The sequence below is a fragment of the Hippopotamus amphibius genome, chromosome 17 (assembly GCF_030028045.1).
Source record: "Hippopotamus amphibius kiboko isolate mHipAmp2 chromosome 17, mHipAmp2.hap2, whole genome shotgun sequence".
Lineage (NCBI taxonomy): Eukaryota > Metazoa > Chordata > Mammalia > Artiodactyla > Hippopotamidae > Hippopotamus > Hippopotamus amphibius.
This window is the reverse complement of record NC_080202.1, coordinates 45,582,764-45,592,063: the sequence shown is the minus strand read 5'-3', so window position 1 is coordinate 45,592,063 and position 9,300 is coordinate 45,582,764. Positions and strand designations below refer to the sequence as shown.

Below are 9,300 nucleotides of genomic sequence, written 5' to 3'. Positions count from 1 at the left end.
GCAATCAGAATCTCGGGGGAGGTAGGATCAGGGATCTGTGCCTTTTATGATCCACCAGGCAAGTCTCAGGGAGACACTGGACTATCCTTGTCAGTACCTCCCAGTGAAGAGAGGACAAGCCCCTAGTACCAGGTACCTGTCCCTTCCCTGTGGACTGCAGTGGTCACTGATGTCTTCCAAGCACCAGCACTACAGTAGTTGCAGAGGCAGGTGCTTTCCACGTGCCATTCAAAGCTGAACAGCAGCCTTGCAAGGCAGACCTCCTTGCTGTGCTCTCTGAGCTCAGTGTCCTCTTGAGTGACTGATTTACCCAAGGTCACAGAAGCAGTAAGGTCAGAGCTAAGATCTGAACTCAGTCAGAAACCCCCTGAACCTCAGTTTTCTCATCTTGAAAAAATGATGATAGGATTTCATAGAACTGCTTTGAATATTAAATAAAATTTCAAGTAAAGGGCTAACACAAACTTTTATTTCCAGCAATAAGGTAGATTATATGTCCAAAGAGAACCCCTTCTGGTACAAAACACCTAGAAATGGTAGATAAAAGATAACTCTGTGTGTGTGTGTTTGTGTGTGTGTGTATGTGTGTATGTGTGTGTGTTATTTTCAGTGCAAGGCTGAGCTGGCAAGAAAAGAAAAATCCTCAAAAGGCACAAATCCAAAAAAGCACAAGATAAAACCTGGGGCCTCATAAGGTAGGAGGTTGGATCAGAGACAATCTGCCCCTTGCAAAAAGTCAAGCGTGCCCAAAAGGTGACATCCTTAGATAAACTTGATAAAAAAAAAAAAATCCACCCTGCAGAGAGAGATGGTAGGACACTTGCCTGCCTCAATTTATCAAGAAGATATAACCATTCTACAATTGTATGTACCTAATAATATAGCTTCAAAATCATAAAGCAGAAGTAGAGGGATTAAATAGACAAGTCCATCAATATGAAGGAAGATTTGAATTAACTCCCTCCAGAATTGGTAGTTTAAGCAGATAAAAAATTCAGTAAGGCTATAGAAGGTTTGAACAATACAATTGACAAGATTAATCTAATTGAATATTTTGAATACTCCTGTTGGCTACTAGAGAACACACTGTTGCTTTCAGTCACACATTTACAAAAGTGACCACATATCAGGCCATGAGGCAAGTCTCGACCAATTCAAAAAAATCATTCAGACCTCATTATCTGACAGCAATCTAATTAAATTAGAAATCAGTTGGGAGTTCCCTGGTGGTCCAGTGGTTAGGACTCCATGCTTCCACTGCAGGGGGCCCAGGTTCGATTCCTGGTTGGGGAACTAAGATCCCACAAGCCACAGTGGCCAAAAAAAAAAAAGGAAATCAATAACCAAAAGACAACACAGAAAGAAAAGACAACTCCATGCATTTGAAAATGTCAAAATGCACTTCTAAATAATTCACCGGTTGAAGAACTCACAAAAGAAATTAGAAAAGGTCTAGAATAAAATATCAAAAATATCGTGTATAAAATAGCGCCCTAAAAATGGAAATGAGGAGGATGATGATGAAGATGCAGCAATTGCTTGTGGGGCAGGGGTTAGGGGGTGGAGGTGGGGGTCAGGGATGGTGTCTGTAAAACAAACTTGGCAGTAGTCAGTCTTGAGGTCAAAGGAGAAGCGGTAAAGTGTGAAAGGCTGAGTTTGAAGGTAACCACTGAGTCTGGGAAGGGAAGACCCAAAGGATAAGTTACAAACAACAACCCTGTGAGTTGAGGATTATTCTGGTCCCATTTTCCTAATGAGACCACTGAGGCTGCTAACGGAAAGGGAGCCCAAGTCACCCAGCAGCAGATGGTGCAACCAGGATGCAGACCCAAGTTGGCCCTCTCACTTTCTTGGTGCCCATGAAGGGACAGCTGAGGGAGGCGAGCCTTTAGGTTAACAATAAATCTTAATCTCAGATCAAGTGTCTTAATCTCTGAAACAGTCTGCCAAGAAGGCCTTTGCTTGCCTCTCAAGCTCTGGGGTGTCTGGCTGAGCCGAGAGGCCACAAACCACAGCCATCACCTTCGTAGGTCTGTCTGTCTGTCAGTTGGTCTGTCTCAACCAGTTCTGCTAGCCCAGCCAGAAGTGAAAAACATAGTCTTTCATGCAGGGCCCTGAAGTCCACACAAACTAGGGCAGATGGGGCCCCATCCAACCAGCGGCCAAATGAAGTGGGCACACAGGTGCCCAGAGCTGCACAGCAGAAAGGTGAGGGTGAGCTGAGGGTGCCACCAGGAGTACCCAGACCCACCCACCCCCCGGGATAGAGGTCACCTCACCTATGATGGGGAGCAGAGCCTTGTGCCTGGCACAGAGTAAGTGCTTAATGAATGCTGACTGAAGCATTTATGGAAGACCTGCTGCATACAAGCACAGTGTCTGTGAAAGGTCTCATGTAGTTTACTTTGATCCTCATGGTAACACCCTAAGGTTGGTGTTATTATCCCTGTTTTTTACAGATGAGGGGACTGGGGCTCAGAGAGATTATGTGACTTGTCCAAGGTCAAGAAAATGGTGGAGCAGTGACAAGAACCTATGTGTGGGGACCCTGGTTTCCCTACCATGTCCCCCAATCCAGGGACAGCTGGTTTTCAAAAGTCTTCCTCTCCGCCAGTCAACCGACCCAGAGGTCACTGTGATGAAAGCCAAGATCAGGGCAAGGCCTTGGGCAAGCAGCTGAACCGCTGCTTTACTAGATAACAATCTCTGGTGAGCCAACAGCCTGCCAGGCACAGGGGAAGAGAGAAGAATGAGCCCTGGGCCTCACCCGGAAGACCTCACAGCCCACAGGGCCCAGGACAAGAAGTCAACTGGAGCCCACTTTCAATTCATTGAAATGTTTAACAATTGTAAAGCAAGCCAACCCGGATAAACACATTCTATCCTCTTACCCTCGTAAATATACCTTCAATAGGACCTGGAAAGCCAGGTGTAAAAATAAATTCTCAGACTACAGCTCTGCTCTGAAACACCCCCGGCTCTGTCCTGCACTAAGAGGAGCCACCATCACACACACACACACACACACACACACATACACACCAGGCTGCATAGCCAAGCCCCTTCCACATCCACACCCTTCCAAGCACCCGCACCCACCTGTACACCTAGGGCTGTGCACACCAGCTGTACAGTCTGTTCTTAGGAGAATAAACCTGGGGGCAAGGGACGGCCTGTGTAGGCCCTAGAAGCAGGCTTGAGACCCTCTGGGCAAGGAACCAGAGATACTTGGTCCCTAAGGCACGGTCCAGCCCTGGGCTAACCAATATGGTAGCCACTAGCCACATGTAACTATTTATATTTTGATTTAAACTATTTAAAATTACATAAAATTCCTCAGTCCCACTGAGCCACAGATCAAGTGCTCAATAACCACATGTGGCTGGTGGCCACCACACTAGACAGCACAGATAGAGAATATTTCTATTACCACAGAAAATTCTACTGAATGGCACTGGTCTAGATGGTGAGGCAGGGCTCCCAGTGGGCCCCTCAGCTGGAAGAGGCCAGAGCTGCGCCCAGATGTAAAGGCTGAACAGCCTGAGGATGTCAGGAAGGTTTCACAGAGAGGGTGTCATTTGAGCACTTGACCAAATTAGTGGGAGGAGGTGGAAAAAGCAATGTGAACAGAGAGAACAGCATGTGCATATGCAAAGGCCCAAGGGCCACTAAAATGAGGGGCGTGGGAGTAGAGGGGAGAGAGTGGGAGTCTGGAAGGATCCTCAGGCTCAATCCTCCAGGCCCTGGAGGACATGCTAAGGGTATGAGACTTGAGCTGGTGGCTGAAGGGGGCAGGGAGGCAAGAGGGACCATGGCCAGCTGGGCACATCAGAAAAAGAAGGAAGAACTAAAGACCAGTTAGGGATGTCAAAACAAAACAGAACAACAGACCAGGAGAGAGAAGCAGAGGGGCGGGGAGGGAGAGATCTTTCAGAGGGAAGACATGGCTTTGACATAAGGGTGAAAAACAGCTCATTTGGGGAGCAGGTGATGGAGAGATGGTGGGTCACAACAGGGACAAGGACGAAGGAGGAGCTACAGATTGGGAGAGAAGTAAACGGTTCCATTTGGAATTCCTGGAATCTGAGGGGCATCCACTGGGCCAGTCCAGACAGGAGGGGTGGACACTGGGCCAGTCCTGCCCTCCTATATTGGTGAACAAGAGAGGGGATGTAGAAGCCACGAGAAGGCTGAACTCTCACAGGGAGGTGAAGGAGTCCAGAGACCCATCTGAGGACAAGAACTGGGAGGATGTCTCCACTGGGGTGTGGGGAGGCTACAACAAAGACCAGGACCTGCAGATTTCCCCGGATAAACCACACTTGAAAGGCGGACTCCCAGAGGAGCCAGCAGGCCCAGCCATCACTCCTGTATTTGTTGAGGAGGGAAGATGGACAGAGACTGGGGAAGCGGGGCTGGAAGGCTTCAGGGAGGAAAGCTAGATTCCAGCCCTGGGAGGAGGTCAAGAGTGTAAGAATTATGAGTTGGGCAATGAGGGTATGCCTAGTGGCCTTCAGAAAGAATAATGCTTTCACCAGGAGCCACAGAATTTCAAGGGCAAGTTTAGCAGCAGGAGGGAGATAAGGGGAGAAGAGAGGGTCAAAATCTAAGCCGGCCATCAGCAGATGGAGAACAGGGACACACATAGTGGTACAGTGGTTAAGAATCCACCTGTTAATACAGGGGACACAGGTTCAATCCCTGGTCTGGGAAGATTCCATGTACCGTGGAGCAACTAAGCCCGTGCGCCACAACTACTGAGCCCACACACACACGCATAATTAATAGTGCCATTCTTAACCTGTGTTGAAAACCTGGTTCAAGATTTTACAGATAATTTATGGGTTAATCTTTAGAGGTTCAGGAGTTCCATGCACTCCTTAAGGTGGAGAACCTCACGTCAAGAACATTAAATATTGCTTATGTTCCATTCCTTTCCAAGGTATGTAGCCTGAATCTAACCATAAGGAAACACCAGACAAACCCCAAATAAGGAACACTCAATTAAAAGAAGAAAGGGCAGTGGGGTCTACTCTGAAAAAATGTCACGAACGATGAAAAAAGATAAGGAATTGTTCCAGATTAAGGGAGCCCACAAAGCATGACAATTAAGTGCTATCCAAGATCCTCAGTTGGATCACACATTAACAGGAAAAAACACTCCCAAGGACCCTGTTGAGTCAATAGTTAAAATCGTAATATGGACAGTAGATAAAAGTATTGTATCGATTTGAAATTTCCCAAAGTTGAAAAGAATCGTTATGCAAGAGACCGTCCTTGTTCTCAGGAAATACCCACTAAAGTAGGGACAGGTAAATGGGCACAGCGGTTGCCACTTCCTACTCTCTGTTCAGGGAATAAATACATTAATTAATTAATGTAGGTAGGTAGGTAGGTATTAAATATACATTTGACAGAGAATAAGACAAGGAGCAAATGTGACAAAATTTTAACAACTGGTGAATCTGGGTAAGGGGTATATGGAGGATCTTTGTATCTTATCTCAACTCTTCTGTAAGCTTAAAGTTTTTCCAAATAAAAAGTTTAAAATAAACAAACAAAAAACTGCCTAAACCAGAAGCCTCCTGAAGTTAGGGCCCTTTATCCGGCTCTTCTCCCCCAACGCTGGCCTTGGGCTGGCCCAGGGCGGCCCCTCGGTCGGTGTCCTGGGTGTACAGGGCAGCATTAGGGGCGGGGACGGCGACCCGAAGGGATGAGACCCGCCGCTGGGGGACACACCTCGGCCCCGACATTTTCTGACCCGATAGCTGGGGCGCTCGGTCGCCAATCCAGCCAGGAGTGACTCACCCGCTGGGCTCCCTGGGCGGAGGGGGAGCCCCGCCCCGCAGGGAGGGGCCCAGCCAGCAGGTGCCGCTGTTGAGCCAGCGCTGGCAGAACCTTGCAGGGGCTCAGGCGCGATCTGGAAAGGGTCGGCCAGGGGGTGTCTTCCAGAACCCAGCCCACTGGGGTCTGTAAGCAGCCTCACACATCCTTGCTAGGGTCTAGCTTGCCACTCCCGGGCTCTCAGCTTCCCTGCACCCCCTCCCCCACCTCGGATGTCCCAAGGCAACTCCCTTGGATGACGCCTGATGGAGGAGGGGAGGGATAAGCAGGAAGAGGCTTCAGTCCTTGGCCCTAGAGTCCGAGTAGCAAATTGATCCTCCCCTTTTCTCTGCCCCATCTCCCCCCGCCCCCTTTTCCTATTAGAGCGGCCCCAGCGCTTTCAAAACAGACACGCACCCCCTAGCCCATCCCCAGCCTCCCTGGGCCTTTCTCCAGGAGTTGTTTTTCCTAGACTGCAGCTCCTGCTGGGTCCAAGGATCAGGACGGAGATGGAGAGGGGGTGACAGGGTGCTGAGGCGGGTGGGGAGATGCCCTGATGCCCAGTGAGGTTATTTTCTCCTGTGTGGAAAGGAGTTGCTCTCACCGCCCTTCTGCAGTAGAGGGGGCTTGGGTGAGGGAGGGGGGTCTTCCTTGCTTGGGAGGTGGAGCTGGCCCTTTACTCCCACTCTTCCCTGGCCCTCCAAGACTCGGGGTGAAAGGGGCCTAGAGAAGTCATTTGGTGCATCCCTCTGGCTGCAGGAAGAACCATTTAACTGTGTGAAGTGCTCTGACTCCTATGCGTTCATTAAGGCCTTCAACAGCCTTTCACTGAGCACCCGCTCTGTGTGAGGTACAAGGAGCCTCACCTAATGCCAGCACTTCAAATCCTCACTAGGAAAAAAAAAATCCTCACTAGGACCACTGGAGATGGGCATTATTACTCTAAGCTGTCCAGGGACCCACTTCAATCCAGGGCTCCTCTGTGACTCTTCCTGACTCTCCCTGTGGGGTTGATCTCATTCAGCTTTAGGGTCACCCCTGCAGCTCACATGATGTCTCAGTTACTGCAGTTGTCTTCGTGGGTCTCCCAGCCCTGCCATACCAGGTTCCAGACCACTTGACGGGGGACAGTGAAACCTGGGGGTGCAACTCTAGTCCTCACTATGTGGCCTTGAGGAAGTTCCTTAATTTCTTCAAGTTCAGTTTTCTCATCTATAAAGCAGAGTTAACGGCAGTACCCTCCTAATGAAGTTGACGTGATGGTAAAATAAGAAGATACATGGAAGGTGCTTAGCGCAGTAAATCTAACATTTAAATAAAAAGGAAGCCCTTCCCCACCAGAAGGGTTAAAATGAAAAGAGCAGACACCAAGTGCTGGCCAAGGATATGGAGCAAAGGAACTCTCATACTCAATTGGTAGAACTCGAAAACCATTTAGCAGTGCCTGTCGAAGCTAATTATATGCATACAATACAACCCAGCAATTTCACTCCTAGATAGATACCCCCAGAGGAATGTGTGCCCATTGGCACCAAAAGACATATGAAATAATTTCCACAGCAGAACTCATCATAATCCACCCAAAACGGGAAACAACCCAAATGTTCAGCAGCAGCAGAATGAATTCATGCATTTTAGAATAGTCATGCGATGGAATACTATGCAGCAAGGAAAAATGAACACCTGCTCCTCACAGCAACATAGATAAATCTCACAGACATAATGCTGGTGGAAAGAAACCGAGCACAAAAGAGGTACATATGGCATGTTTATTTCACAGAAGGTCCCAAAACAGCCAACTCATCTATGTTAGAGGTCAGGATAGAGGGTGCCCTTGGTGATTAAAAGCGAGGCCTGGGGAGTTCTGGGGTGCTGGTCATGTTCTGTTTCTTTATTGGGTGTGGTTATACAGGTGTGTTGACCTTGTGAAAATTCATTAAGCTGTACACTTATGACATATACACCTGTTTGTATAAATGTGATACTTGAATAAAAAATATATACTAAGATTAAAAAGACAAATGAATTGAGCTACTCGTATCACATCAATAAATCTGAAAATATCTTTGCGCAAAGACCGTGTTAAGAAAATATTTGGGTCATATAATTCATAGAAAAATTTTTAATTAATTAATTTAGTTATTTATTTATTGGCTCTGTTGGGTCTTTGTTGCCGCACACGGGCTTTCTCTAGTTGTAGCAAGCAGGGGCTACTCTTCAGTGCAGTGCACAGGCTTCTCATTGCAGTGGCTTCTCTCGTTGCAGAGCACAGGCTCTAGGAGCGTGGGCTTCAGTAGTTGTGGCTTGCGGGCTCTAGAGTGCAGGCTCAGTAGCTGTGGTGCAGCAGCTTAGCTGCTCCGAGGCATATGGGATCTTCCTAGACCAGGGATCAAAACTGTATCCCCTGTATTCTTAACCAGCACCACCAGGGAAGTCCCATAGAAATTTTTAAAGCACCTAACACTACGTTTTTTTAAGCTTACATACCCATGTTGTACAGACACGCGGCGGATGATAAACCCCAAATGCAGAACAGAGGTTCAATTTTAGGGGGAGAGAGGGGACTCAGGTACGCACAAGGGACTTCACATGTTTTTCTAGCTTTCTTTCTGAAGCTAGGTGGTTCTTATCATGAGTGTTCATTTTATTACTCTGCATCCTTTATACTTTTCTGATTGTTTGACATATTTAAAAGTACTCCTCAGCATTAAAAAACAAAAACAAAAACGAGAGAGGAGGGAAATTGTGTCTTATTTATCTGTCTTTCCCATGACAGTCTAGTGCCTGGCGTTCAACAAATGTTTGGTGAATGAAGGATTGCTTGGCCAGTAAAATCGTTGGAGCCAGAGTTCAATGTCAGGTCTCCCCATGCCAAATCCCAAGTCCAGGGCACACCCACACACTGCTTCCCACCCCCCGAGTCAGGGGAGGCTGGGAGGGAACAGCCATAAGGGAGGCCCCAGCCTCACTCAACACTCTCTGTATCTGAGATGAATTACAGAATGAATTACAGGGTACAAAGAAGGAACAAAACGACTTCATTAATCAGAACTCTGCAAACTCAGAATCTGGTGGCCTAAATTTCTACGAATCATACTGCCAAAATCTTTTAATAACTCGCTGTTTATCCAAAACCTTTTAAGATTTATCTATACGATTGCTCAATTCTTTTTTTTTTTTTTTTTTTTTTTTGTATTACTGCATTTGATCTCTCCACAGAACAGAAAAAAGGGGGCTTTCTAAGCCAAGGTTTGACCAAAACAGGATTGTGGGGTATATTTGATGTGTGCAAGAGAACAAACAAACAGCCTCTGGCGCATTAATTCTTTGCATGTGAAGAGATGCCACTAATTGCGTTAGGCCCCGTGTGGAATGCAGCCTCTGAGAAAAGCACTTCTCACCACTCAAAACCCACTGAAGCATGCCCAGCCCTGAGAGGGGCTTCTAGGAATGCAAACAAGGGGCTGCCTCTGCAGC

General features: G+C 47.4%; 1 non-coding gene across 1 annotated transcript; it reads left to right on the top strand.

The window, feature by feature from the left end:
* Nucleotides 1-1,220: 1,220 nt before the first annotated feature.
* TRNAW-CCA (transfer RNA tryptophan (anticodon CCA)) lies at nucleotides 1,221-1,293 on the top strand. The gene has a single exon. It is a non-coding gene; the product is annotated as a tRNA-Trp (tRNA).
* Nucleotides 1,294-9,300: the final 8,007 nt, after the last annotated feature.